The sequence below is a fragment of the Sciurus carolinensis genome, chromosome 10, assembly GCF_902686445.1.
Source record: "Sciurus carolinensis chromosome 10, mSciCar1.2, whole genome shotgun sequence".
NCBI classification, from domain to species: Eukaryota; Metazoa; Chordata; class Mammalia; order Rodentia; family Sciuridae; genus Sciurus; species Sciurus carolinensis.
In genome coordinates, this window is record NC_062222.1 from 54,873,605 (window position 1) to 54,900,589 (window position 26,985).

The following is a 26,985-nucleotide window of genomic DNA, read 5'->3' on the forward strand; positions in this document are numbered from 1 at the left end:
GTCAGGTCCTTCCTACAGTGCCTTTTTATTTATTAACTTAATTAAGATACCATAGAGTTAATCTTTCTTTTTAATGTCTGCTGGACACTTTAGCTAAAAGTTGGAATTAAAAATAACACAGAATTCTTACCCCAGAGGAAATTCCATTATAGAGATGCAAATGAAAAAAATAAAAGGAATTTGATAATAGTTATTAGTGAACACCTCTGGAAGATGACACTGAACATACTCACTGCAGTCCTGAATGAATTTTGAACTTCACGTCTGCCCTTCACCTGTCTTCTTAGGTTCTCTTCACCTGCTTTCCTTCTTTAATCATGATTATTTCATTGGAATCCTTCACTTCTAATGGTTCATTTGACCCCTTTTTATTCCAGAGTTTTTATCAGTTCAAGCCAGAATGGTCTCTTGACCATTCACAGCACCTTTCTCTGATATTCCCAGTTCAGGCTCTCCCCACCCTAGTTTCCCTTGTTTTCCCTGGACTGGATCTGCAGACATGGGAAATTTTCCCAAGCACCTTGTCACTCTTTGGTTTAGTTTTAAGTTTAGCTAATTTAATTTTAGCTTCTGAATTAAATTAAAAGCATTTAATTTTCCTTTGCACCTTTTCATTCTTTCCTTCGTTTTCTGAGACTGAATTCCTGCCACATGGTATTGCAATTATTTACTCTCCCCCTTTTCTCACACCCTTTTCTTCTCTTATCCCTGTTCTGTACCTTTGTCCATCTTGACTGCCTCCTCCCACCCCAGTTCTCTTAAGTCCTTCTTTTTATTTCAAAGCACACCATCTTCAGAAAATATTGTCAATTAATTACCTAATAAGACATGAGAGTAAGATTTTAAAAGATTAGAGTATAATTTTATTTTATTTTTTTATCCTGCTATATCTTATTTAATTAAGTACAAAGACCTCTACTTTCTAGGCATGTCATCTAGAGACCATTTACTTCACCCACTTCTCTGTTTGGCCACCAGTCTCTTATCTCTCTCTTCAGCAATGATGAGGCCGATTTCTTTTCCTCAGGGAAGAGAAATTCATGGTTTGTTGCCTTTGCCAATAACAAAAATATTGGAGAGCTGGGTGGTAAAGCTGTCACCTTGGGCATCTTTCGCATGAGTCACGTCAAAAGAGCCAGGATGTCTCTCTTTGTTGGTAATCACACCAGTTCTTCCCAAGTTAGCACTCCCCGTCACCAGACACAGGTTAACAGTATCAAACTTGATGAAATTGGTAATCTTACCAGTCTCCACATCAATCTGAATGGTGTCATTTTACCTTGATTGGGGAACAGGGTAGCGAATGGGTTCAAGCATTGTTAGTCACCAGATGAGGAATTCCTTTTGTGCCCACAAAGACCTTTCTCACTTTGCATAACTCGTACGTGGCCTCCTAATATGATGGACAGCAAAATGACCCTTGGTGTCATAGATCAGACTGAAATTCTCTCCAGTCTTATCAATGCTGATGACTTCCATAAAACTGGCAGGGTAGGTTATATCAGTTCGGACTGCCATCAGTCTTAATGAAGTGCTGCATGCAAATCTTTTTTACTTCATCTCCTGTCAGGGTATACTTAAGTCTGTTCCTTAGAAAAATGATGAGAGTAAGACATTCTCTCAGCTTATGGGAACCAGTGGATGAACAAGGAGCAAACACACCAGTTGATTTATCCAGCGTTCAGTGCTTAGGAGCTGCTACCCGCTTCAGATGCTTCTTGGGACCGTGAGTCATGACTGCTCTAGGCACAGAAAGAGCTGGAGTATAATTTTAGATGTTGGGTGGGTCCAGCTGTTAGGCTGGTATTTAGTGTCAAAGACACAGTTTTGGGGCAGTTCAGCAGCCAAAGCATGCCATATAGAAGTAGACTTGCATATTATTCCTTTGATCAAAATCTCTTCGATTTTGCTTTACTTAAAGGTTGAAGTCTGAGCTCCCTTCATTCCTGGGTTCCTATTTGCTTCTCCATCAGGCTCACAGTTGCTTCAGAGGTTTTTGCACATGGAGGCTTTTATCTACCTGGTACACACTTTCATCTACTTTGTCAGATTAGGTGTTACCTCCTTTAGAAGCCATTGCCAAATTCTGTCACATCCTTCCTCCTCTGGTCTCAGTCTAGCATGGGCTTCATACATTTGTATTATTAAACTTCATTCTTAAGACCCTCAAAGCAGAAGTCAAAGCACCATTACTGCCCTGTAATTATTTGACTGATGGATTGTCTTTCACAGTAGATTATGAGTACCTGGAGTATAGGGGCATTGTAATCCCAAGTATAAGACATGCTTCCTAGTATTCCATAGGCCCTGAATAAATATGGGTAGAAGAAGTCTTATTTATGGATGATTTATATATGTTACGGGTTGAAGAAGTCTTTATTCACATTTATAAATGATTTATACATGTTATAGACTACATTGACTTGTGAAAACCCTTTGATTTGAAAGATGTAGAGTTTTATTCAGCTTTTAAATGGGCCATTAACTCATCCTATTTTTAATGTATATTCTGTGCAATACAGGAATTATCCACTACTATTTGTTTTTCTAACAGAAAAGCAACCAAGTTCCACTTATAGTGTCCTTCCCACTGTGCATGAGGGTGTGGAAATTGGCACATACATATTGTTTCATTCCTAGGTAACTAAAGAAGCCCCAGGACAGAGGAAGATTGATAAAATGTTTGTTGGATTTCATGTCATAGCCCTATCATGTGGTCCAAATAGCTGTTCCTATTTGGACCACACTATGAGTCTGCATCCTCCAAGTGCTTGGTTTATTTGAAGATAGGAGTTAATTAGTCAGATTCTCTATATGAGAGAGGACAACGTTAATAATCAATAATTATTGACCATTTACTATTTATTCTCTCCTTTTATACTTAAAGATACTCCAGGGAAGCTGAATATAGCGACTTCATGTTAGTCCCAACCTTGACTTTTTCTTGAGATTAGGTCATTCTTAGTTATAGGTTTTTAGTTTTATCCTTAAGTTGGAGTTTGTATAGACTGAGTTAATAACACCCTGAACTTAAATGAAGGAGAGTAGGTAGTCATTCAATGTATAATATAGAACTGATTTTTATAATGCATTAGTAACAATAACTATCACAAAGCCAGGACCACATTTGAATTCAGTAACTTTATTTAAAATGTATTTGCTAACCAGGCGTGGTAGTGCAGGCTCGTAATCCTAGGGTCTCTGGAGGTTGAGGCAGGAGGATCACAAGTTCAAAGCCAGCCTCAGCAGCTGAGCAAGACCCCAAGCAATTTAGTGAGACCCTATATCAAAATTTAAAAAAATAAGAAAATGGTAGGGGATATGGCTTAGTGGTTAAGTGCCCTGAGTTCAATCCCTAGTACCAAAAAAAAAAAAAAAAAAAGCATTTGCTTTATAATGCTGGCACTTACTTTTTTATAGTTCTGATGCCAAATATAAACCATAAAAGTGTAGAGATGTATGCAGCTCTTCCTTCTCTTCCTTTTCATCATTAGTGGCTTTACGTAGTTTACAACTTAAGGAAAAGAATAAGAGCCTGGAGACTGGCGATGATACTACTTTTGGGGAAAAGTAAATGGCGACAATAAGAAGCCTAGAAACAGGCTGGAATTATCATTATTATATCCTAGACAACTGGTGAGAAGGTAAACCAGCTGAGGGATACAGTTATTTTACTGGTTCCTTGTATATATAAAATATACATAAAGTCAATTCAGGCATAGATAACATGCAATTCCACTTCCCTCTCCTATGATATCACAGGTGTAGTGTAGAAAATACAGTCTGTGTTTTTCTGAGCAGAACGTGCAAACTACCTTACCTTAGAAACATGCATCTATGTTGCTTTTCTTGTTTTGTTCGCCTGCAGTTGCATACTACACAATTGGATCTTTCTTTAGTTGGTTAGCAAATGACCAATGGTGTTTGTGAAATAGTCCAATTTTATACTTTGGGGATTATATTAAATGGGTTATGTTTGGTTTGTATTTCTTGTTCATTTTGTGTGAATTTTATTAGGTTTATCACTCAGCTTTGGAACTTAGCTGTCTTTCATTCAACTTCTCCCTCAAAATGTTGACAAAAACAGAGGGAGTGGTGAGGGAGGAAAAAAAAGTTACTGTTTATATTTATTCCTGTCTCCAAGTGATTCATGTTCAGGTATCCATTCCCTGAATCACCATTCGCCACAAACCACTCCAGTTTCTTATGCCCCAACCTCTTATGTGTGATGAAACTTACTGTTCCTTGTCATTCAGGCCAAATTAATAAGAAAAACTCAAGACTAAATATCTTGGAACATCTTGAACTAAGTAGACTGTAATGCATTATTGCATATGGCTGGCATACAGTAGCCTATAAGAAAACCAAATCCAGTCAGAGCTTAGGAAAAATAGTACATTTTTTTGTTCCTCTCCTGAATTGTCTTTTTAAAAATCATCTAGATCGAAGGCAAAGGCTCCCTCCAGCTCAGAGAGAATTGTTTGATCTGCTTAGACACTTTTTTTTAAAAACAGTTTGCTTTAGTTTCCATCATGGAGGATTCAGATTTCACATTAAAACCTGACTTTCTGGCTACATCCTTTCGTAAGGGTTTATGTTGACAGAACCCCATCTTGCCTCCTCTGTCCCCTCTTTCCTCCACAGTTTCTTTGCCTTCGTGGCTTCTATAGGCATATGGGTTTACTACTGTTTTTTGAGTGGTTAAATGAGATATGGGTTTAGTGATTATTTAAATTGAACAAACCATTGTGAAAAATTGAGGGTCACTGACCTGTGTGCTTTTGCACCTGGGCATATGGAATCTTGATTAATATTGAGACTGAGTGAAAGAGGTCAGCATAATCTGAATTTTATGTGCTTTTGTACATTGCACATTCTTCTATGTTGGATAGCAATTATTTACTAGTTTATAAAATCTGGTATGTGAAGAATATTCAAGAGGAAATTTATTTTTCCTTTCTACATATGCCTCAGAAGTCATTTCAATTTTTGTTTCAGACTTTAAAAAAAATTAATTTGCATTCAAATTAATACTTTAATTGTTCAAAGGCATCAATAAATGATACTACCTTCTCATTTACTAATTAAGTGCTGAGTCATTAAGATAAAGAGAGGAAGACACAGACAAATACTTGCAGAACTTTATTGTTTAGACAAAAAGATATGGAAAGGATTCATGCTTCATTTGATTTAGGATGCAAAAAATACTTTATATGAAGGTTTATTTTCACTTGTTTTGAAGTCTATACATAAAGGCAAAATTGCTAATTACTATCTGTAAATTCAGATAATCTTGTAAACATAGCTCTGAATGGAGACAATTCCAGTGATTTTTGTGTTATAACAATTGAAGCACTCTCCTTACTACTTAACTGACCTGAGTTTCTAACTTGGTAAAGTGTGAAGAGTGATTTCAGGAAGAAAGCATAGCATTTCTGGATTTCTGTTCTACTTACATAAAACTTTGGTATAGTAATTTAATGGATATAATATAAAGTTAATGTGGGTTAGATGATAATGTGGTTATTCCCTGTTTGGACAAAGAAATGAGCAATTTAATTAATGGATCCTATCAGTCTAGAGAGATGCTTCTAGTGATGACTAAGCAGCTCTGACATTTGTGTGTGTATGGGGGTAGGTATTGATATTTTGCCATCAATCATGGCAAAAATAAGAAACAAAGAAATCACTGGATGATATAAAAATAAAGATATGAAGTTGTTGGTGGATAATGACCCAGAATTTTAGAAAGCACCCTTCCTTGAGATTAAGAAACACATCGTTTTTTTTCTTTGAGGTTCCATATTGCACTTTATGAAAGAAATATTCTAAGACTTTTAAAAAATTGAGATGTAACACATGTTTTTCAGTGGGAGGCACAAGAATGCCACTGTTGTCTTGGCCATACTCTTAAAAGTCTGACTTAGTTAATTTGAGATTGGGTCAAGGAATTAGTGTTTAGTATAAGCTCTTCAGGGTATTTAAATGTTCAATCAGGGTTAAGGACCACTGCACTATTTAAGCCATTTTTAAGTCTAAGGTTTTTGAGGTGGAAAAAAGAGTATACATTCCCACATACTGTACAGTAACTACGATTGCCTAGTTGTATCTGTTTGTCCTGGGTACCATCTTGATAAGAGTGAGAGCTGAAGAAAATGAAAATATCTTGAAGAATATAAGGTTCCTCTTCTGCTTAATTGTATTTTCCAACTGCATATGGAAAACACACAGGGTTTTGGGGTGTTGTACACCATAAGTGAATTAACTTGATATATGCTGTCAATCCTGGTAGTGCATTCTCACATTTGATTCTCTCCTGTTGCATATTCTTCTATACCCTTCTCATTTGGGTTCCTCTGATTCCCCACTTCCCAAGAGAAGATACTAGGGCCCCCTTGGACAAGGATGGTTATAGATTTTAATGCAGACTTTCTCCTCAGCAAAGTTCACTAACTAAGAAAGTAAGTGATCAACTAGAAAGTTATTACAGTCAACATTAGCCTGATTTGCATTTTCCTAATTATTCTTAGAAGGCATTGTGTCTAGCTGAAAATGACAGAGCATGCTGTAGACCTAGGAAAATCAAAATGAACATTGGGAGACCTGCATTGTAGTCTTGAATGTGTGGAGGTTTCCTGAAATCCTAAAATGACTGAGACATTTATTCACCTGTCTTTGAAATGAGAACCTTGAACTGGATGATTACTAAGTTTCCTTCTATCCTTACAATTTGAAATGCTTCTTTATTATTAGTTTAAGAAGACATAAGCATCTACTTGTTGCTAAATACTGTTCCCAAAATAAAAGAAGATTCACTAAACAAATGAAAAAAAAAATTTAGGTAATTTCATATATTCCCTTAATTTTGGAGTATTTTAACTGGGATTTGTCTCAGTATTATAAATTAAGATCCCACTAGTCTAGAAATAGTTTAATAATCTTAGGTGATGGGAAGTCTGTGGATGTTTGGATATACTCTTATGATTTCACTTAAATTGCTTCTACAGAGTTCATATGAAAGTATCTTTACTAATTTGTAGAGTGATTATTAGTAAAATATGGAAGTTGGCAGATTCCTCCTTTTTCTTTTCCTTTTTTTTTTAAAGCAAATGTAAAATATGTCAAAAATTGGTCTTTGCATTCTACCTTAGTTCTGGTTAATATTTAACTCACTGAACAATTCTTAAAAATCTTTAAGATATGGGGAAGACCAGTGGAGTAGAATGACATCTAGAGGCAAGGAGGAGGGACAGGAAAGGGGAGGAAATGAGGAATGAATTTAATAAAATCCTGCTGTGTGCATATATGAATGTACTACAGGGATTCCAGATTCATGGATACATAGAACACACTAATCAAAATAAATAAATAAGTGAAAGGAAGATCAGTAGAGTAGAGGAAAGACAATAGGGGGAGATGAGGGTGGAGAGCAGGGACTGAAATGGAGTAAATCAAATTCCATGCATATATGATTTTATCAAAATGAACTCAGCTGCTGTGTATAACTATAATGCTTTCATAAAAAATCTTTGAAAGTAATTTTTTGTTGTTGTTATATAGGAAGGTTAATTACCTTCCTGAATATTTCATATTTAAATCCTATTGATAGATACAAGTAGAACTGATTAACTTAAAAAGTTTTGGAAAGAATAAGCATTAGTGCTTTATTCTTTTTTTTGATAGCTTTTGGGGAGGCAGCTAATTATGTACACATAGAATATCAGTATTTTTGAAATGAGATCTTTAGAAGAATTTTTAAGAAAATTAATGATTTTCCGATTATCAATTTGAGAATTTGCAGAGCCAATGATTATGTAGGGTTCTCTAAACTAATGTATAATGTAAATCTCTGACATATGCTTTGTAATGGGATCATTGATACTTTTGCAGACAATAAAATCTGATTATTTTAATGGAGTTATAATAATTTATAAAGGGTAGTGCTTGTTTTTATTTTATTTCCAGATGGATATGCTAAAAATTGCAATTTGGTGTTTGTAAATGCTTTTGGAGAAATGCAGTTGTTTGGGGACTTGCCTTTTAAAAATCTGAAACAGCTATAAACAATGTGGAAAATAAGATTGCATACATTGTCTTTCTATAAATATGAAGGAGTAAAGAAATTCTTACTGTGGCTTCATATTCAAGCATTTGATTTTGAAATGCTCAAGGCTAGAGGTGTTTGTTGCTGCATCCTTTTGTAGAATTTTCTGCAGTATCCCTTCACTTGAACTCAAAAGTGACTGCAATCTTAAGGTAGTTGAATCAGGCCAACCACTGAAATGACGTAAGAGTCTTGACCTACCACCTGTTTTAATCTTGGTTAAGTGACTTAGGTTGTCAGACTTTAGCTCCATTATCTCTAAAGTGGAGATATTGGTGGTATCCATCTCATAGTTTTACGAGAATTCAGTAAACCTGTATATGTAGATGATATATAGCTAGGGACTGCTGTATAGTTAAATATTCAATAAAATTTAATGATAATGTTATTTTGCTTATGTGCTATTGTTTTTCTTTTGCCTTTGGCTTGTACTATGTCTGTGAAAGTAATGTTTCCAGTTCTTCCCCTTCCCCAAGATCACAAGCATTCCCTGGGACAGTGAAAGCAATTAAGTGGTTTTCTTAACTTTAATGGATCTTCCCTTCTAGTTCCTTCCAGATAGAAGTAATGAGAACGTAGGTGATGATGCTGACTAGAAACAGATTAGCATCTTTGGTAGGATAACTTACCTGATGATAATAATTGAGAAGTAACTGTAAAATTGTCACAGGGCAGTTTATGGAATACATTGCTTTAGATGAGTGGAAGTTGTTGCTTTGGGGGAAGAGAAAGACAGTGTGGTCTTAAATATTAGAGAGAGGTAGAAAGCTACAGTGTGCTTTTAGCATCCTGTCTTGAGTTAACAATTTTGACTTGTCAGGGTTTTTTTTAAATTTGATGAAAGACCATCTAAGATGAAGGCTTATTTAGATGATATAGTTATCATTCTAGAAAGATCCTGGGTAGTCCCATATAGACTAGGAAAGTAAAAGATTTCCTGAGAAATCAGATGTGCTATTTTGAGGAATGATTTTATCAGAACATTTAAATCATGTGGTAGACTTTGAATTCTCTCTTTTGGATTATGAAGTGTTCTGTGAGGCTGGGAAGTAAACTGGATGTTAAGGAAGTTTTAAGTTATTACATTTCTGATGACACACATACATACACATATAGTGTTATTGTCAGCTTAGAATTACCTAAGGGAAAAATATAATGAAGAGACAATATAAAATCCAGTGAAGCCAAGGTCTTTACTGCACTAGTGGTTTTCACCTTTCTTCTTGGTACGATTTGCCCTGTCTTCGGATGCCTGTTCAGCTGAAGATGAGTCATTAAGAAAAACTGCATTTTACAATAATGCTTTCTAAACTGGTCAGCTAGCTAAAATTGACTGAGGTTGAAAACAGCAGTTTCTGCCTTGAAAGGATGGAATAATTAGTATTAAAATTGGTCAGGAAGTTTCTTATGCTCTTGGACTTGACAGCACTTAGCATTTTATTAGTGCACACTTTTTTTGAAACAGGTTACATGGATTTCATAGAGGCTCACAGGGACATGGAGCTAATGAAGTATACAAAGAATGCACCTGAGAGATGCAGTCTGAGAGAAGGGGGCATATGAAAGAAGATTTGCATACTTATTTTAACTTGCAGATCTCATGATCTGATGGAAGGTCAGTATCTTTTAGGATGACATTGTGGTTTCTATCCAAGGAACCTAAAACACTTTTCAGACTTTGTAAGTTGTTCTGAATACAGTGATTTCTGTGTAGCACTATGAATAACTCTGGCATTATAATGATATGCTTCATAATTTTAACCAGGTTACTTTTACATTTTGCCAGATACACCCTAGCACAAGAGCATTTGTTAAGGGAGTAGAGGATGCCTCCTTTTAACTCTCATGGAGGACAGTTCTCCTCTGGTACAACAAGCCACGTCTGTGCAAAAGGATATGGCCCCCACTGTGGGAACTGGCCTATGGACATGGGGGTGGGTTTCAAGTCACTGAGATTTATTAATCTCCCTGATGATCCTGGTCAGTATGGCATCCCAGCTTCTTGTGGATGTTTGCTGAATGAATGACTGTCTACCTGTCAACTGAACAGGAAGAAGGAAATCATGAAAGGGCCGGGGCGGGGGGGCGGGGCGGGAATGGCGCAGCAGTCAGATTCACATCAGCTGGGTTCACGACCTCCGTTTTTGACCAGTTTCCAAAGTCGCTTTTATCTCAAGGACACATGAGAGGAAACAGTTGGCATGTGGGGTGGTAGAGTGCAGTGACAGAAGAGAGGAGAACATACTTGCAGTGTTACTTTCCTCTGAGTGGAGAGAAGGAAGTGTTTGCAGTAATAAAGATATTTAAATATAAACTGAAGAAAACCTCGGGTTCTCGTTTTTTGTAAATGGGGAAACCCAGAACAGAGATGAAGTGATATAATCTGCTGTCTTGATGGAGTCAGTTGAAGATTTAAAAAAGGAATCCCGGTCTTCGAACTCTGGGCATATGATGTATGCTCCTTTTAGCACTAGGGAGACTTGGGTGAAAATCCTCATTAGAGTGGTTTTGGGGTTTCTGGAATCAACAGTGTGCTTGTCTGATTACTTTTCAAAGAGATATAATTTCTCATTGATTTTTCCCCCAAAAAAGGTAAATGGAAGATTTCATTGCCAAACTTGAGAGAAGCCAAGCTTACTATTTCTTACCATTTCTCCTTTCTAAGTTGCATCTAAGGAATACTCACATGACTCTTTGGGGGAAATATGAGAATGAGACCAGGAAACAGGTGGTGGTAGAGAAGTGGTTTTACTCATCACAATGTGAAAGAGAAATAAGTTCAGAGGACCAAAAAATTCCCTAGGGAGAGAAGTATTTATGGTTTTGTGTTAAAGTCACAGCTTCCCATCAGAGCAGAGTTAATTAATTAATAAGCTCTGATTTAGATGATATTTACTGGGATTTTAGTATCTGGAATACTGAGAAATTTGAAGGAATATTGAATTACCTTCTCATTCAAGAGGAAGACTAAGGTGGGACAATTCAGGAACCCTCTTCTTTTTCTTTTTGTATCTTTTGTTTGCTATTGGTTTATTGGTTCAGCAGGAAATTTGGGAAACTTACTGGGAAATATGGGCCACAGTTCCTTCACTTCAGAAATAAAATCCATTTGGGTAGTTCCTTGAGGTTCCTCTACAATGTCCACTGTCTTCATGACGTCTTAAATGTGCCACATTATAGGAATTTTTCCATAAATAATCTATGAGAGCTTTGTATTTACACTCCAGATGTTATCTTCTTGGTTAAAATTGAAATTGTTTCTCTACCGGGTTTGTATTGCTTCAAATGCTTTTATTACAACTGGGATCATGCCTTCCTTTTAAAGTATTATTATTAATTTATACATTAACTTGTTCTTTTAGTGAATATTTGTTGAATACATACTGCTTGGAGAAAATTTTATATTTTTCTGCCTCTGGACCAGTAGGACACAATTTTAGTAAATTTGTTTTGAACAGTTTTATTTGTCAGGATGGTTTTTATTTTTGGCCACTTTTTAGAAACTGATAAAGACATTCTAAATTGTCTAGATAGATGTTAGAGAAACAAATTGAAAATATTCTTGGGTACATTCTAAACACAAATAATGCATAATCAGAACCTCATGTTCTTAGATTAAAATAAGTAGTATGGTTATGGTAAGCATGAATGCATTTACATAGCTATTAATATTGTCTAATGTATTGGACCATATTATAAATAATTAATATTAATTAATATTATCTATAATGTATTATGTCATGTTCTGTATGTTTCATGAAGAGGTACATTATTCATTGTAATAAAAGTTAAAAATAAGTAGAATTATATAGAAGAGCAGGCAGCCTGCTAGAAACAATTCTATGTATTTTATATATACCAGTTATTTTAATCATCAGAACATTCCTATTTGTTAAATACTGCTAATGTATTAGACCAGTTGTCTCTGATTTCCACACTATAGATAAAGTTTAACAGAACCCACAAACAATAAATATCTGTGGACCTCACAGCAAACCGGTAACAGTTCCTGAATGTCAAGTAAAATGTCTGAGGATGTGCTCATTGGATTCTGTTACTGGATATGGAACACAAAAAAATGTTTTGTTAGGGCAGATGGAGACCTCTAATTCTCTAACCCATTTCTTGATGCTTTTTCCCTTGGGAATGTTGTTATGCCTTACCTGAATTAAGCAACATTTTACTATGCATTCATACAGGAATAAGCAGGAAGACAACAAAACGAAAGAACCAGTAATCAATAGTAACATGGAAGTGTCTTTAGAGCTCATGGTAAGATATGGAAGCTGTGAATCTCAGAAAGATCAAGTGACCTATTCAAGGGTGCATAGCATGGCTGGGATGGGCTCTGTGTTCAGAAATATTTAGATTCATATCTAACCCCTTCCCTTTTTGAGTGACCCTAGCAAAGTTAAAATTTCAAAGCCTTCATTACTTCAAGTATAAAAAAATAATCAGTAACAAAACTTACTTTACCTTACTCACTTTAATGAGTACTAAATAAAATAATATACTTGATGGTATCTAGTACAATGCTTTGTTTCAGAGTTGGCATAATAAATGCCAATTTTCCTTTGTCCTCATTGTTACTCTTAGTCCCTGTGATTTAATCTGTTACCCTAGAAGAACAACCCTGAGATTATGATTGTACTCATGGGATCAGGCAATCCTGCTGGCAAACATTCCCAAAACACACAGCTGTTTCATAACAGGCCTATTGACTCCTTCCATCATTAAAATTCTGAAATTATCATAACTCAGTTGAACTGCATCAGACTTTTTAGTGATCATTTAAATGGAAATTTCTGTTTTAGATATGGTTTATTTAATATCAGTGAGAACTAACACTAGTGAGCAGGCAACCTTGCTAGACAAATATTTATCTTCAGTATTGACCGGTGATCATGATTGCTATGCTTTGAAAGCACATGTAGTTACATTTCTAGCAGGTGGGCATTTGCAGTTTGTAGTAGTGTATATGTGTGTGTGTGCGCCAGCCATTGTGTAATTAGCAACCTGTTGTAAATCATTCAAGTGACAATTTGCCAGAATGAACAATAGCTGAGATTGTGCATTGTTAACTTTAATACTGTAACATGAAAGATAACATATTTTCTCCTAGTTGGTAGGAATCTATTCCAGCATTAGGTGATTTTAGAATAGTTAACTCTGTGGACTCTGACTCTAGTTTGACAGCAGATGAAAATACAGTGTGGATGTTGTGCTAGTGACAGATTCCTTTTAATGATCTGTATAGTGTGCCTTTATTCCATTGGAGATATATGTTTTCAATAAAAATCTTGATATGCAACAGTGGAAAATAGAAGATCAGTGCCATGTCTAAGGACAGAAAAGAACATAAACTGTTAACCATTTTAATTCATCAGTTCTTTGACCATCTACTGACTAGAGTGTAGAGAGGAAAATGATTTAAAATTATATTCATTATTCTACTTAAAAAAGGGAGGTAAGAGAAAAAGTAAGCAGTGGATTTGAGGATAATGACTTCTTTATGTAGCATTAGTACAATGCCAGCAGTAATTAAGTCACAAAACAGAAGGGCAAGATAAATAGGCTTAGAATGTTTCAGGACACTTCTGAACAAAGCAATTAAATACATGTGGCAGCCTACAGAAGTACATGTAAAAACAATTAAATAAATCTTTATTTAAGTTTGAGAAATTTCAGTCTCATATTCAGAAGATTAACAAATAATAACTGCTTTTACATTTGCAGAGTTTAGTTTCTTTTGGGTCACAATTGTTTGCTACTTTAAAGAATCATGGTTAATGTGATAAATGTGATAAAATATTGGGGAGGAAGGTCTGTGTCTTTATTTTCTATCACTTCTGTTGTCCTTCTGTAGAGCTTTGTATTTAATAAGTGAACTTCATATTTATTAGGTGAACTATCCATATAAACTGAAAAATGTAACAACTGAAAAAATTTTTTTAAATGTAATTTCCACTCATAAGCAGCCAATATAACTTGGAGATGTCATGTCTTTACCTTTCTTTCTTTTTAAATAAAGTGCTACTAGAGAATTCCTTTATGGTGAAATGAAAAAATATATATATATATATATAACTGAGTTGGGGAGAATGGAAGGAAGAGACAGGAGAAGTCAGTACAAAGGTAAAATTTAGGTGTAAATGTTGAGTGCTGATTTTTCTACCCCAATGTGTTGACCCCTTCCTTTCTCCCCTCTGGCTTCTGCTTTTCTTTCCTTCTTTCTTCTCTTTTCTCTCCGTCCTCACCTTAGTCCCTTTCTTCCCTCCATTTGCCCTTCCCCTTCCTCTCCCACTTCCCTTCCTCCCTTTTTCCTTCCTTCTTATGCAGATATTCTGTCTCAAAGATTCATCAGAGTTATTAAGCATTTAAAGATCCTTGGGATTATTTGTTATTAAATATTGTAATGTGATGTGAGGTGGCTCTTATTTTTTTAGATGTGACATAACAACATGGAGAAAAATGGATGTTATAATCTGAGATAAAGAGAAGCAAGTCCAAGGAGGTTTGTTGAAAGAGATTTTGGAGGATAAGCCTCTGACTTTTGGCTTTGCCACATGTTAGGGCTGTAATTCCTTGGGCACAAGAACAAAATTGGAAGTCAGAAGGGATAGGCTTTCCCAGTTCAGTGTTTTCACTTGTTAAATTTGAAGGTTTCTGCTTTGCTAAAAAGAGAAGTGAAATAAACATTTTGCTGTATTACTTTACATCTCTGTTCTGAGACTCTTGTTTTTTGTTTTCAGTACTTTGGGATAGTAGAAGATTCACTCATTCACATATTACTCATTTCCTGTTAATGACAGAAGGTTCAGGGTGGTTATGTGAAATGGAAAAGACAAAGGTTAATTGAATACATGGTTTGCCTTCAAGAATTTTTCTAGTTTAGAGAGAGAATCAAGCCACTGGTTGGTTGAGTGACTGAAACGATTTATAGCAATCACAGTGGCTATAGGTGCAAAACTTGCAAAGACTCAAGATTTAATATTTTGAATAATCGAGAGTACAGCCAAATAATACTTACATTAAATTGCTAAATGAAAGCGGGAAGGGGGCAAGAATGGAGGAAGGAGGGACTCTATAGAGGGATAAGAGGGGTGGGAGAGGTGGGGGAGAAAAAAAATAACAGAATGAATCAAAAACTGTTACCCTAGGTAAATGTATGATTACACAAATGGTATGCCTCTACTTCATGTACAAATGGAGAAACAAGATGTATCCCATTTGTTTACAATAAAAATGAATTTTAAAAAAAAGTCCATTTAGACCATGTTCTCTCATTGACCACTTCTGTATGAATGATGTCAGGGAATACTGTTCCAGTTTTGTAATAATATGAAGGTATAACTTGCTTCATAAATATAAAATATATTATTTTATTCATAGACATTGCCAAAAAACCGTCAGTGTTAACTGTCATAATAATTAGCATTTGGGAGTTAAAAAATAGTGATACAGCAATCACTAAATCAGTGACTCTTGCTGTTATAAAAATTCAAAATGCAAGATGTATTTTTTTAAATGGAAACTTCCCGAGTTATAGAATGGATATAGTTTATTTGCTGACCCTGTGTGTAGAGCCAGTTATATAAACTGAAATGAACTTGTGAATTATATCTGATAATTCTTTCATTATTCATTAAGAGCTTAATATATACAAGGATTTTCCTGCTGAATACAAAGATGATTAATGGGCCTCACCCTTGACCTCACAGGTTCAGAGCTCCAGGCAGATATGTAAACTAATATATCTAGCACAGTTTTCTAAATTGTACCTGGAAGAACAAACTACTGGGAATTGGTGGGAATTGAGTAATTATGAGGCCACTTTGGATATAGGTCTTGAAGGACAGGTTGATTTTGCCTGGCACGAGTTTAATAGTAATATGCCTTATTTTTGTAGAAGTTAATTCTAGAGACAGGTTGGAGGGGTGGGGACAAAGGGTGTTGATGGAGATAGAGTGTCTGCTGCTACTATAGTTTTCTAGGATATGTTCTTCACCATATCCCCACAGAGGAAACTGGGATTGATTTCTTTTTTTCTAAGGATTGGTCTAAGAAAGAGGTGCTACTTTCTCCTCTTCCCTTCATATATGCACACGTTTCTGAGACTAATTCATTCACTGGAAGACCAAGAATAGCCTGAGTGGAGTGGGGAATGGGTAAAGCTCTTATTTATGCCATACATTATTACAATTGATTTTAATGTGTTAAATTAATCTGATAATCTGCAAATATGAAATTTAAGGTCTAAAGAGAAAATCAGATTGTCTTAGTAAATAGTCACCAAAAAAAAGATTACCCTGTTTGCAACCTTGGAATTCTGTACTAGTATAAGTGACAGCAAAATTTAAGAGTAAACTCATTTTGCATGATTCGATAGGGTGATGGTTCCAGGTGTGAGAAGTCAGAGGCCAAAAGAGGAAAGGTGTACAGAAAAGAGATGTGAAAATGCCAGACAGATGTCACATCTTGGGTTCAAGTACTGAAAATTATTGTTTCTGAAACCCATAAAGTCACATTTGGAATGCTACTTTAGGTTTCTAAGATTCAGGTACTACTCATGTAAATGGGACTTGGGGAATCACATTTTTAAAATGCAGATCTTGCTAAGGCATGTATATACACTGTTAATGTGTATAACAGAGTCTTCCCCCTCTTTCTTTTATGGAAATTAAAATCAACAAGTAGTTGCCTTTCTACATCTGGCCTTTTTTACATAAAAGAGGAAGGTTTGCAATTTTTTTCTGGTACTTATATATGTGCCTGTAACAATTTTATCTGTGTCCTCTAAACATGTGTAGCCTAGAGGTTGTCAGTTGGAAATCATAGACTTTTCTAGTCTATACATATCTATTAGAAATTATCTTCTAATGATCTATTAGAAATTATAGATATATTTCTTTCAATTTCCTTTTAGTGTAGTGTAAAGAATATAGATACTAGAGTCAGAATTCCATTCAGATCCTGAGTTTGAATGTTGGTTCTGATACATAAATACTGGGTGACTTTGGAGAAAGTTAATTATCTTCTGTGAAATGAATATAATAGTAGTGTTTGTATTTTCAATCAGGGTCTACTTCACCATCATGCAACATGGTCTGGTACTCAGAGTGTAACTCTGTGTTCGGTATTTAATGTGCTCAACTTGTATCTTTTGTTGCTGTTTGTATCTAGAATGCCCTTCAAAAGCTCATGTATTGAAGGCATTTCCTCAGTGCAGCAATGTCCAGAAGTGGGACTTGGGAAGTGATTGGATTCTGGGAGCACTAAGTCATCAGCGGTCTTATCCATTTGGTAGGTGTATGGACTACTGGAGGAGGTAGAAAACTGTAGGTAGGTAGGTCATGGTTGGAGGAAGCAGGTAAATGGGGGCATGCTCTTGTGGACTCTGCCTTGTCCTTGGCCCCTTCCTTCCTGTCCCTCAGCTTTCCATCTGCCATGAGCTGAGCAGCTTCCCTCTGTCATGCCTTCCTGTCATGATCTTCTGACTTACCTCAGACCCAGAGCAAGGGAGCCTCTAAAACAATGAGTCAAAATAAAATATTTCCCCAGCTAAGTTGATTAGTTGGGTATCTGGTCCCAGCAGTGACAAGCTGACTACACTCTTAACAGTTTTAACTTTGAATCTATATTTTGTAATGAAGTCCTATAGGACAGTGAAGCATGAAGCCTCAGCTCCTTGTGTCCCACTGGGTATTGCCTCCTTACTTCTTAGGAGGGTTTCCAGGAGGCAGTTTCTCCTACTTCCTCCACCTCCTCTACCTCCAGCTGGAGCCTGACATGGGGGTTGGAGAATTAGCTCAGCCAGTGGTGCCTTTGCTGAGTTTTAGGGACAGGAGGGGGCTTGCACTGTGAAGATCTGCCTTTGCCTTGCTTATGTGTTATGATATCATGGAGAAAATAAGTGGCCTTTCTTTCTGCATTTTTAATAAGGGACCCCATATTTTATTTAGCATTGGATTATGTAGCCAACCCTGGGAAGGGTTTTTACAGGATTGAAGAGCTGAGAGATGTAAACAGTTAGAGCTGTGCTGTCATAGAGTAAGTGTTGTAGAAAGGTGTGCCATTATAACTGTCTGGCAAGTTTACATATCTAGCCTGTCATCTAGTTAAGTCCCAAGTACTAGTTACTTATAAATATTATAATACATTTATATAACAGAATGATTTCATAAAAGAGAGATAATTAGTTAGTATCATTTCTTTGTACATATTGTCATGAGTAATATTGCATTTGGTTAGATATAGGTCATTTTAAAAAAAGAATAGCCTATAATTGGTCATAAATTTATTAGGTCTAGTAACTATTTTTAAATTATTTTACTTTTGAATTTCCCACTTTATTAAATATAAAAAAAGTATTTTTAAAATAAAAGTTATATGGTTGTGCAGAGTGTTATTCTAAGCCCACTTTTTGTTAAAATCCGATATGAAACCAGCATACAGCAGATTTTCTCCATTAACATACTTTATGTTCCATGTATTAGTCAGCTTTTTATCACTGTGATAAAACACCTGAGAAACTCAACTTAAAGGAGGAAAAATTTACTTGGCTCACAGTTTCAGAGTTTTGTTCTGTGGTCACTTGGATCCATGGCTTTGGGCCTTTGGTGAAGAGGGATATCATGACAGGTAGCACACTCATGGTGTCCAAGAAGGAGGGAGGGAGGGGTGAAGGAGGAGAGAGAGAGAGAGAGAAAAAGAGAGAGAGAGAGAGAGAGAGAGAGAGAGAAAGGCACACATGAGGGGGCCAGGAACAAATATTACCATCGAAGTCCTGTCCCCTATGACTTACTTCCTCCTCACAGGTCCTAAAGGTTGCATCACCCTCCTAATAGCACCACAGATTGGCAACGAAGCTTTAAAAGCACATGACCTTTTGGAGCCTTTTCAGACCAAGCCTTACCACTGCTCTAATGCAAATGAACATAAACTCAGCCATAGCATATATGCTTGATGTGTTTCTCATTGTCTGTCCTCCTGTTGTAAATGCAGTTCATTTTCTGTGACCTTTTTTTTTAAGCATATATTTTCTTAATTCCTTTACTTTTTTTTTTGTCCAGAAAATATCTGTAGACTATTGTAGAAATGGATATTTTCATTTATGTTTTATTAAACGAAATGGAATTTAAACAAATTTATTGATAACTTTTTACGCTGAAAGATGCTTTGTATATGTTGAGAGAATTCAAGAAAGGCCAGAATTTCTGGTTTCAACAATATCATTACCTTTCTATAATCTTTGACTAATGCTCTGAATTTGACTAGCTGTATAAAGAACAGATGGTGGGATGGTGTCAAGTTGATGTTCACCATCTGCTTCTCACATATATAATTTGTAAGAATGTGTCTAAAAAATAATATAACAGGGATCTTCCATTTTGTGGTTATTGGTCAGGGAAGCCATGCCATTTGGGATAATTGTATTTCAATATGAATAACTTCATCCAATAAACATAAGCAGAAAATGCTTCATGAGCAGTCTCAGTATGTGGCTTTGTCTGTTATTCACATGTGTACACATTGTTATCACTGGTTTTGGTCATCCCCTGACCAGTGTCCAGGAATATTAGAAAGTGTATATATTAATGGTTGGTGGAGTTTACCCAATACTTTGACATATTACAAGTTTCTTTACTCTGAACTGGTAGCAAGGATGCTTTTCCCCCAAGATTTAATTTAAGCTAGAATGGAAGGAGAGAGTTTTGGTTAAAAGCACTTGGTTTTTATAGATTTATATACAATACAACTTTAGAGGTTTCTGAATGAAGTTTGTGTCAGAATTGATCACAAACAAATCTGGCTACCCTATTACTGGAAAAGTGGACCCAAGTAGCTTACTCAGGTTTTTTTTTTTTTAGTTTATTTTTTATTAGTTCATTTCAGTTATATTAATATTAGGATTAATATTAATATAAATTATAAAACACAATATAATTTACTCTAATTCAGTCCTTAGTACTTGCCTTCCTCCTCTGCCTCCCCTGTTCCCTTCCCTCTACTCCACTGATCTTTCTGTTCTTTATTATACTTTTTCTTTCTTTTTTACTTTTTAAAGAGTAAATGGAATGAATGGAGTGAATATATGTAAAGGTGAAATTCTCAGGCTTGGTTTTGTGGTCCCTTGGAGTGTTACCCCCTACGTTAGGCTTGTCAGTCCTTTGCTCCCTGTGTGGGAAGCATGTGTCTTAGCAAGTAGCAAACCCCTGGATCAGTAGCAGGTGGATGGCCATTGTGTTCGTCAGGTTTTCATTGCTATGACCAAAATACCTGACATAAACAAAGGAGGAAAAGTTTATTTTGGCTCATGGTTTCAGAAGTTTCAGTCCATGGTCACTGGTTCTATTGCTTTGGTCCTGAGGTGAAGCAGAGTATCATGCAGAAGGTCACAAACAAAAACCTTTTGGCTCATGGCAGCTGGGAAGCAGAGAGAGATATGGGTAGGAGAGGGCAAGGGATATGGAATATCCTTCCAGGGCCTCCACCCTGTGACCTGCTTTCTCCATCTAAGTCCCATGTACCTATGGTGTCCACCTCCTCTCAGTAGTTCATTTAGCTCTCAGTGGATTAATCAACTGATGAGGTCTGAGTTCTCATGATCCAGTCCCTTCTAATCATTGTTGCATTGGTGACCAAGCTATCATCACATGAATCTTTTGTGTATAGTTCATATCCAAATCATAATAGCCATAGTGTTCACTCTGTTCACCTCACTCAGGTGATTTGTGTGGTCTTCATGGTAGAGTGATATGGCATGAGAGCTACAGTCTGTCAAAAAAGGGAGATAGATTAGGACTGCTTTATAGGAGGGAAAAGAGATAGCAGGTGTTGAACTTTTGAGCCAGGCTGCAAAGGTATAAAGAATAAGTTAGTACTGAGAAAATTAATTGTTATTATTATCAGGTATCCTCAGGTATCCATGATGCAGAATTATACTTGGACCTATGTGAGTTCAATATATGGTGTTCAGAAGCTCTGGGAAGTTCTAAATTCCATGTAGTATGTCTTTGTCTTCCTTCCTACCCTTCCTTCCTTCCTTCCTTCTCTCCTTCCCTCCTTCCTTTCTTCTTTCTTTTTTTGTAGATACATACAGTTGAAAGCAATTAGGTACAGAGATTTCCCACCAGAACCTTCTTTATCTGTTCTTTTGTAGTGTGTCTTAGTTTTTGTTGTTGAGTTATTGCCAACTTGGGAAAAATGACATAAAAATCAGAAAAAAAAAAAAAAGAAAAAGTGTTATATTAGTTGAGTGGATGTTTCTGAGTTGCTGGAGAAATACCTGTTTAAGTCTTTGGTCCAGTAGGAGGTGTAAGATGTTGGCCTGTGACTGTCCTGTGATTCTCATTACCTTGACAAACTTCGGTACGTATGCTTGCTTAAAGGTGGAGTGGGAAATCCTGTTTTACTCTTTTCTTTAGGAAATGGCAGAAGTCTCTTCCTGCTGGCTAAAATCAACGAAGCCCTTTATCTCTGAACTCTTGGGAAAGGAAGGAAGGAGGACATTAGAATATACTTTTATTGAAGCAGTAATTTGTTATTGTACACCTTTATGCATCTGGGACTTGAATGTTACATTTAATCTCTACAATGTTTTTTTTTTTTTTTTCTAATATTCAGAAGCATTCTAGAGAATCCATGTGGTTAACAATTACAGGACATTTAACAAATAGTTGTTGATTCTAAAGGGTGAAATTTCATAGTAATGTATTCCAAAGAACTAGTCATTCATTGTTAGATACAGCTTAAAAATTTTCCCTGTTAAATTTAAGTAGATGTTTCCATTTACTTTTAGCATCTAGAAATACTGTTAGTCATTTAGTCATATTTTTATACAGTAGCAAAATCTTTGGGGTTGAATTTTTTTTTTTTTTTTTTTTTTTTTGGTGGTACTGCAAAATGAACCAGGGCCTCATACGTGGTAGGCAAGTGCTTTACTACCAAACTACATCCCTAGGCCTTTTTAAAAATTTTGTTTTTAGACAGAGTCTTGCTGTGTTGCACTGGCTGACCTCAATGTTGGGATCCTCTTGGCTGAGCCTTCAGAGTAGCTGAAATTACAGGTGTGCACCCCTGCTGGTGTCAAACTTTGTAATTAGCAAACTATAGGCACAAATGTTTTGATAGGAACCCTTCATTTATAGTTCCAATGTTATAGTAAAGTAAATTTATTTATCTTTGGAAGAATATTGACACAAAATATATATACACATATATTTGTAGATATCTGTTATAGATATGTATGTTACATTTCTTTTTCTGATAAATGAAACCTTAAAGGAGTTTCTCTAGATTTTCCATCACTTTGTCAACATTCTACATTTATATCCATACAGACAAAATTTTGTGACACTGTGAGAACAAAGGGAATCATTGCCAGTTCTTTATATGTTAATATTAATGCATAATGAAGAAGTTAAATATGTGATAGGAGAATTTTCTTTGAGTTACGGATAAGTGCAGTTTTTCTAATAAAAATGAAAGTATTCTTTCCTTATAGGCTGTAAAGACATTTTACTTGAGAAAAAGGAACAATGCTTTTTTTTTTTTTTTCCCTTTTTTAGTCATCATACCAAACTAATATTTCAGGAGAAAAGCCACTTGGCAACCACATTTGAGACATTTTATTTGCCTTTAAAATTTTTATTTTTCATTAACATAACTATTAGAAGTCTTTTGTATCTACAAAGGGAAATACACTCACTCATTAACCCTATTAAAATTTTTGTGTTGGAAAAAAAAATCTCACTTAAGGGAAAAAAGCTGAGGCTAATTAATAGAATGGAAAGCTTTTTAAAAAAATCACTTAAGATTAGCCAGTTATGCTAATTTAATATTTAGGTGGCAGAAAGAACAGTTTTGAATTTATGAGATTCAAATAATTGGAATCAGTTTCAAAAGTATGTGAGAAAAATATGTATTTTGAATTAAAAAACCACCAGCAAGTTAAGCTAACACCATGTTGTATCAGTTGTAGATAAGAAGGCCAGAAACTGGGCTGGGGAGATACCTCAGTTGGTAGAGTGCTTGCCTGGCAAGTAGAAGGCCCTAGGTTCAATCCCCAGCACTGTGGGAAAAAAAAAAAAGAAGGCCAGAAACCTGTATTGTAGTTATTATTTTTTTTATAATGATGGAAACTCACATAAGTTTACCATTCTTCTGGTACCATAATATTCTGTTAAATTTGTTTCTCATAGCCAACATGAAATATTTATCATTATGTCCTTTTCACAGATGCAGAAAGTAAGACTTTCAAGGATATAGTCATATGTAAAATGTGACAAGAGTAAGAAGCAGAGCTTGGACTGGAATCAAAGTCTGTCTGACTCTTAATCCTAGCCTTTCTCCCTCTGCCATATAAACTGTGTGACATTAGCCAAGGGCCTTATCTTATCTAGGGGACAGTCTCCTGATCTATCAAGTTTAGAATGATCCCTGTCAGAAATCTCATTAGTTCTCAAGTTCTAAGAACTCAGTTTTTCTCCTTTTAAAAAAAATGGATATCATAAAATACCACAGAGGTTACATATTAAATAACATCTCCAATAAATTTTTACCTTGATACCTTGTATAGCATTTCAGCATCAAAGTGTGTAGTCATCCAAAATCTAATGTTCCGTGGCTGTTCAGATGTGTTTTAGCACTGGGAAAATTATGCAAATACTTAGTTGGGTGTAATTTATAAAAAATTAATTAGAAAACAGATTTGTTCATATTTTTATTAGATTCCAGATTTTTATATTATATCATATAAAAATAGTAACCTATATTTTGTGGTAATTAGCTTTGTTATACAAAACATGACATAGGGAATGAGACAGAGAAGGTTGGCAATATAATGTTGTCATTTGTCCTACTTTGAAAACAAAAATAAATACATGTAAATATTTTAAAAGTGGGTAAAATGAAATTGGAAGCTAATGTCTGCTTTAGGTTCTCTATCATGTTCTTAAAACCCAAGTAGTTCTGATAACTGATGTGAGAATACCAAGAAGTATTTTGCCCTCTCACAAAATAATAGCTCCTTAACTTCTGTACTTGTTCTTTTTTTCTGTGTAACTTTGATATTTCATGAGGAATGAATATACTTACACACACACACACACTCACTCATCTTTCCTCTTACAGGGACTGAAAAATTTCTAACAATCTCTTTCCAAGAAAATGTTTTTTATTTTTTAATGAATGGATTAGTATAAGGACAAATGATTAATAAAGGCATTAAGAAACACTTAATATTATATGCCAAAAAATGTAAAGCTAAAGCTAAACTTATTTGTGTTACCAGTGTTAATAGTGCATTACGGTTATGTTCAATGTGGATGAAATGCAAAAGAGGAAATTTAAATCATCTTTGTAGTTGTAATTGCATTCTTTTAATAAATTTTAAAATCCCCAAAAGCGATCATTTAGAATTTTTTCCTGTTAAGTATTGTTTAAAATTTAAGATTCTCTGATAGATGTCTTAAAAATACTTTAAAGGTTTGAATTACAAAGAAGAGTGCTAATGAGGAACAGACAGAAGAAAATTAATAGAACTCCACTAATTACAAATCAGAAAATTTTGTCAGTGTATAGCTGCTGGGTATCTCGATCTGCATTATTAATATCTTTGGGGAAAAAGGACAGATTAATGATTTGAAGTGCAAAAAGATAATCCAACCAGCATTGAGTTCATCATGTGTCCATCAGCCGGTATAAGTGGGGAAGAGAAAAATCCCTTCCCCAGAGCAATTACATGTATTGTGGAAGTTTAAGGTTAGTGTTTGGTAAAAGTGATGGTACATGTGTCCATTTAAACATTTGAGAAATGAGAATTCAGCTTAAATTTGGTGATACAACTGATTTTCTCAAAAGACAGTGGTTTCCTTTTAATTCAACAATTGCCTTTTATTCTGTACCAATTTTATTTTGTGTGCCTTGAATGTACTATCCCTACTTGTAACAAGGATAACACAGGAAGGAATTTTAATCTGTAATTGAATGTGCTTAGGTCTTTCTGGCTCTAAAGCTCAAGTTCTTTTTACATCACACAACCTTTTTAAGATTTTTTCCTGCAATTTCTATTGTAAAGGACCATAGAAAGATAGAGGCCTGAATAGGATGAGGCAGTTGGAAAGATTTCATGATTGAAGTGTGACTTGCACCAGTTTCTGGAGACTAGCAGAATTTAAAACTGTGTAGAAAAGAGGAGGCAGAGATGGGTAGAGTTGATATATAACAACCAGGCTGAGAAAGAGATGAATTTACTTAGAAAGAGCAGAGATAAGGGAAAATGATGGGAAGTAAAAATGGGTGGATAACCACTGGTCCACAGAATTGAAAGCTAGAAAAATAAGACATGATAATAGTTTTTCCCAAATGGCTTCGTTAATGCATGCTTTGGGGGAGATCCCTTTTTCATATAAGTGTAGAATATGGTAGGCCAAAGGAAGGTAACAGATTTCCATATTCAAGACTTCAGAGATTTTAATATGTTAGTGTACATGGTGAAATTTCAAGAACAGAATAAACCATAGCAAGCAGAATATGTTAAAACTAATTGGCTATAGGTGTGTGTGTGTGTGTGTGTGTGTGTGTGTGTGTGTGTGTGTGTGTGTCTGTGATTTGTTTTATCTTGTTTTGGCAATAAGATACACTTTTAAAATATTGTGACAGGAAATTAATGGCATCAATATAGGATTTAGAGGACCTAATGCCATAGTGTTTCAGGAAGATAAATTTTCTTAAGAGAAACTGGATAGGAACTGGAATTGCGGCTCAGTGGTAGAGCCCTTGCCTGACATGTGTGAAGCACTGGATTTGATCCTCAACACCACATAAAAGGAAATGAGAGGGAGGGGGGTATGAAAAATGGTGGACTGAGACAGACACCATTACCCTATCTATGTACATGTATGATTACACGAATGGCATGAATCTACATTGTGTACAACCACAGAAATGAAATGATGTACCCCATTTGTGTATAATGAATCAAAATGCAGTCTGTAAAAAATTAAAAACTAAATAAAAAATAAATAAATAAAGGTATTGGGTCCATCTGCAACTAAATAAATAAATTTTAAAAAGTGAATATCAGAAAAGCAAATTAAAAAAAAAGATAAACTAGATAAATAGAGAAAGAATAGTAGCTCTTGAAATATTTCAGAGGAAGGTTGAAGCTTGGTCAAGGGTGGCAGCAATAACTTTGAAGGATAAGAGGTAAATTCAAGACCTTTTTCAAGAAGTCGGTTAATCAAATGAAAACCCTACATAATGTGGTGACATAGTGCATTAAGTAAAATGATGGTAAAGTGCATGGTTTAGTGACTGAATGCATTTTTTATTTGTACTATTAAGGATAAAAAGGTGAAAAATCAGAAATAAGACCTAGGTGGTTCTGTTCCAGGAGATTGAAAATTGGGTGGCATCACTAATGAAACTGAGCTAGCAGGGAAGAGCTGTGTATATGAGAGAAATGGTGAGTTAGTGAGGTTCAGTGGTGGGAGGAGGGGACAGTGTGGAAGGTTCAGGGTTGAAAACGGTCCTGTGCCATCTTCAAGCCTTCTGTTTTGTATAATCAGATTGCTTCTCTTTATCTTTTAAAAGCTGTGATGGGAAGCCATTTTTCTAAAAAAAATCCATTCAAATGAGTATGGAGAAGCTACTCACCAATCTCATATAATTTCTGTAGATTTTTTTTGAAATATGTGGGTTGATAGTTATGATGGAGCTGATGGCTCAATTTCATAGGCAGAGTCAATCTTTCTCTTTTCTTTTTTGTTGGTGATGCATATAAAATTATAACATAGCTTGGAAATGATTTTAAATAGTCTCCTTTAAATCAGTTTCTGACAGAGCCATATATTTGGCATCTCTAAACATTTCAGGGG

General features: G+C 35.4%; 1 protein-coding gene and 1 pseudogene across 2 annotated transcripts in view; one reads left to right on the forward strand and one right to left on the reverse strand.

Moving 5' to 3' along the window:
- Ppp3ca (protein phosphatase 3 catalytic subunit alpha) overlaps positions 1–26,985 on the forward strand; it is a 315,713-nt gene that overhangs the window by 76,570 nt on the left and 212,158 nt on the right. The window lies entirely within an intron of this gene.
- On the reverse strand, positions 952–1,735 carry LOC124994052 (40S ribosomal protein S4-like; annotated as a pseudogene).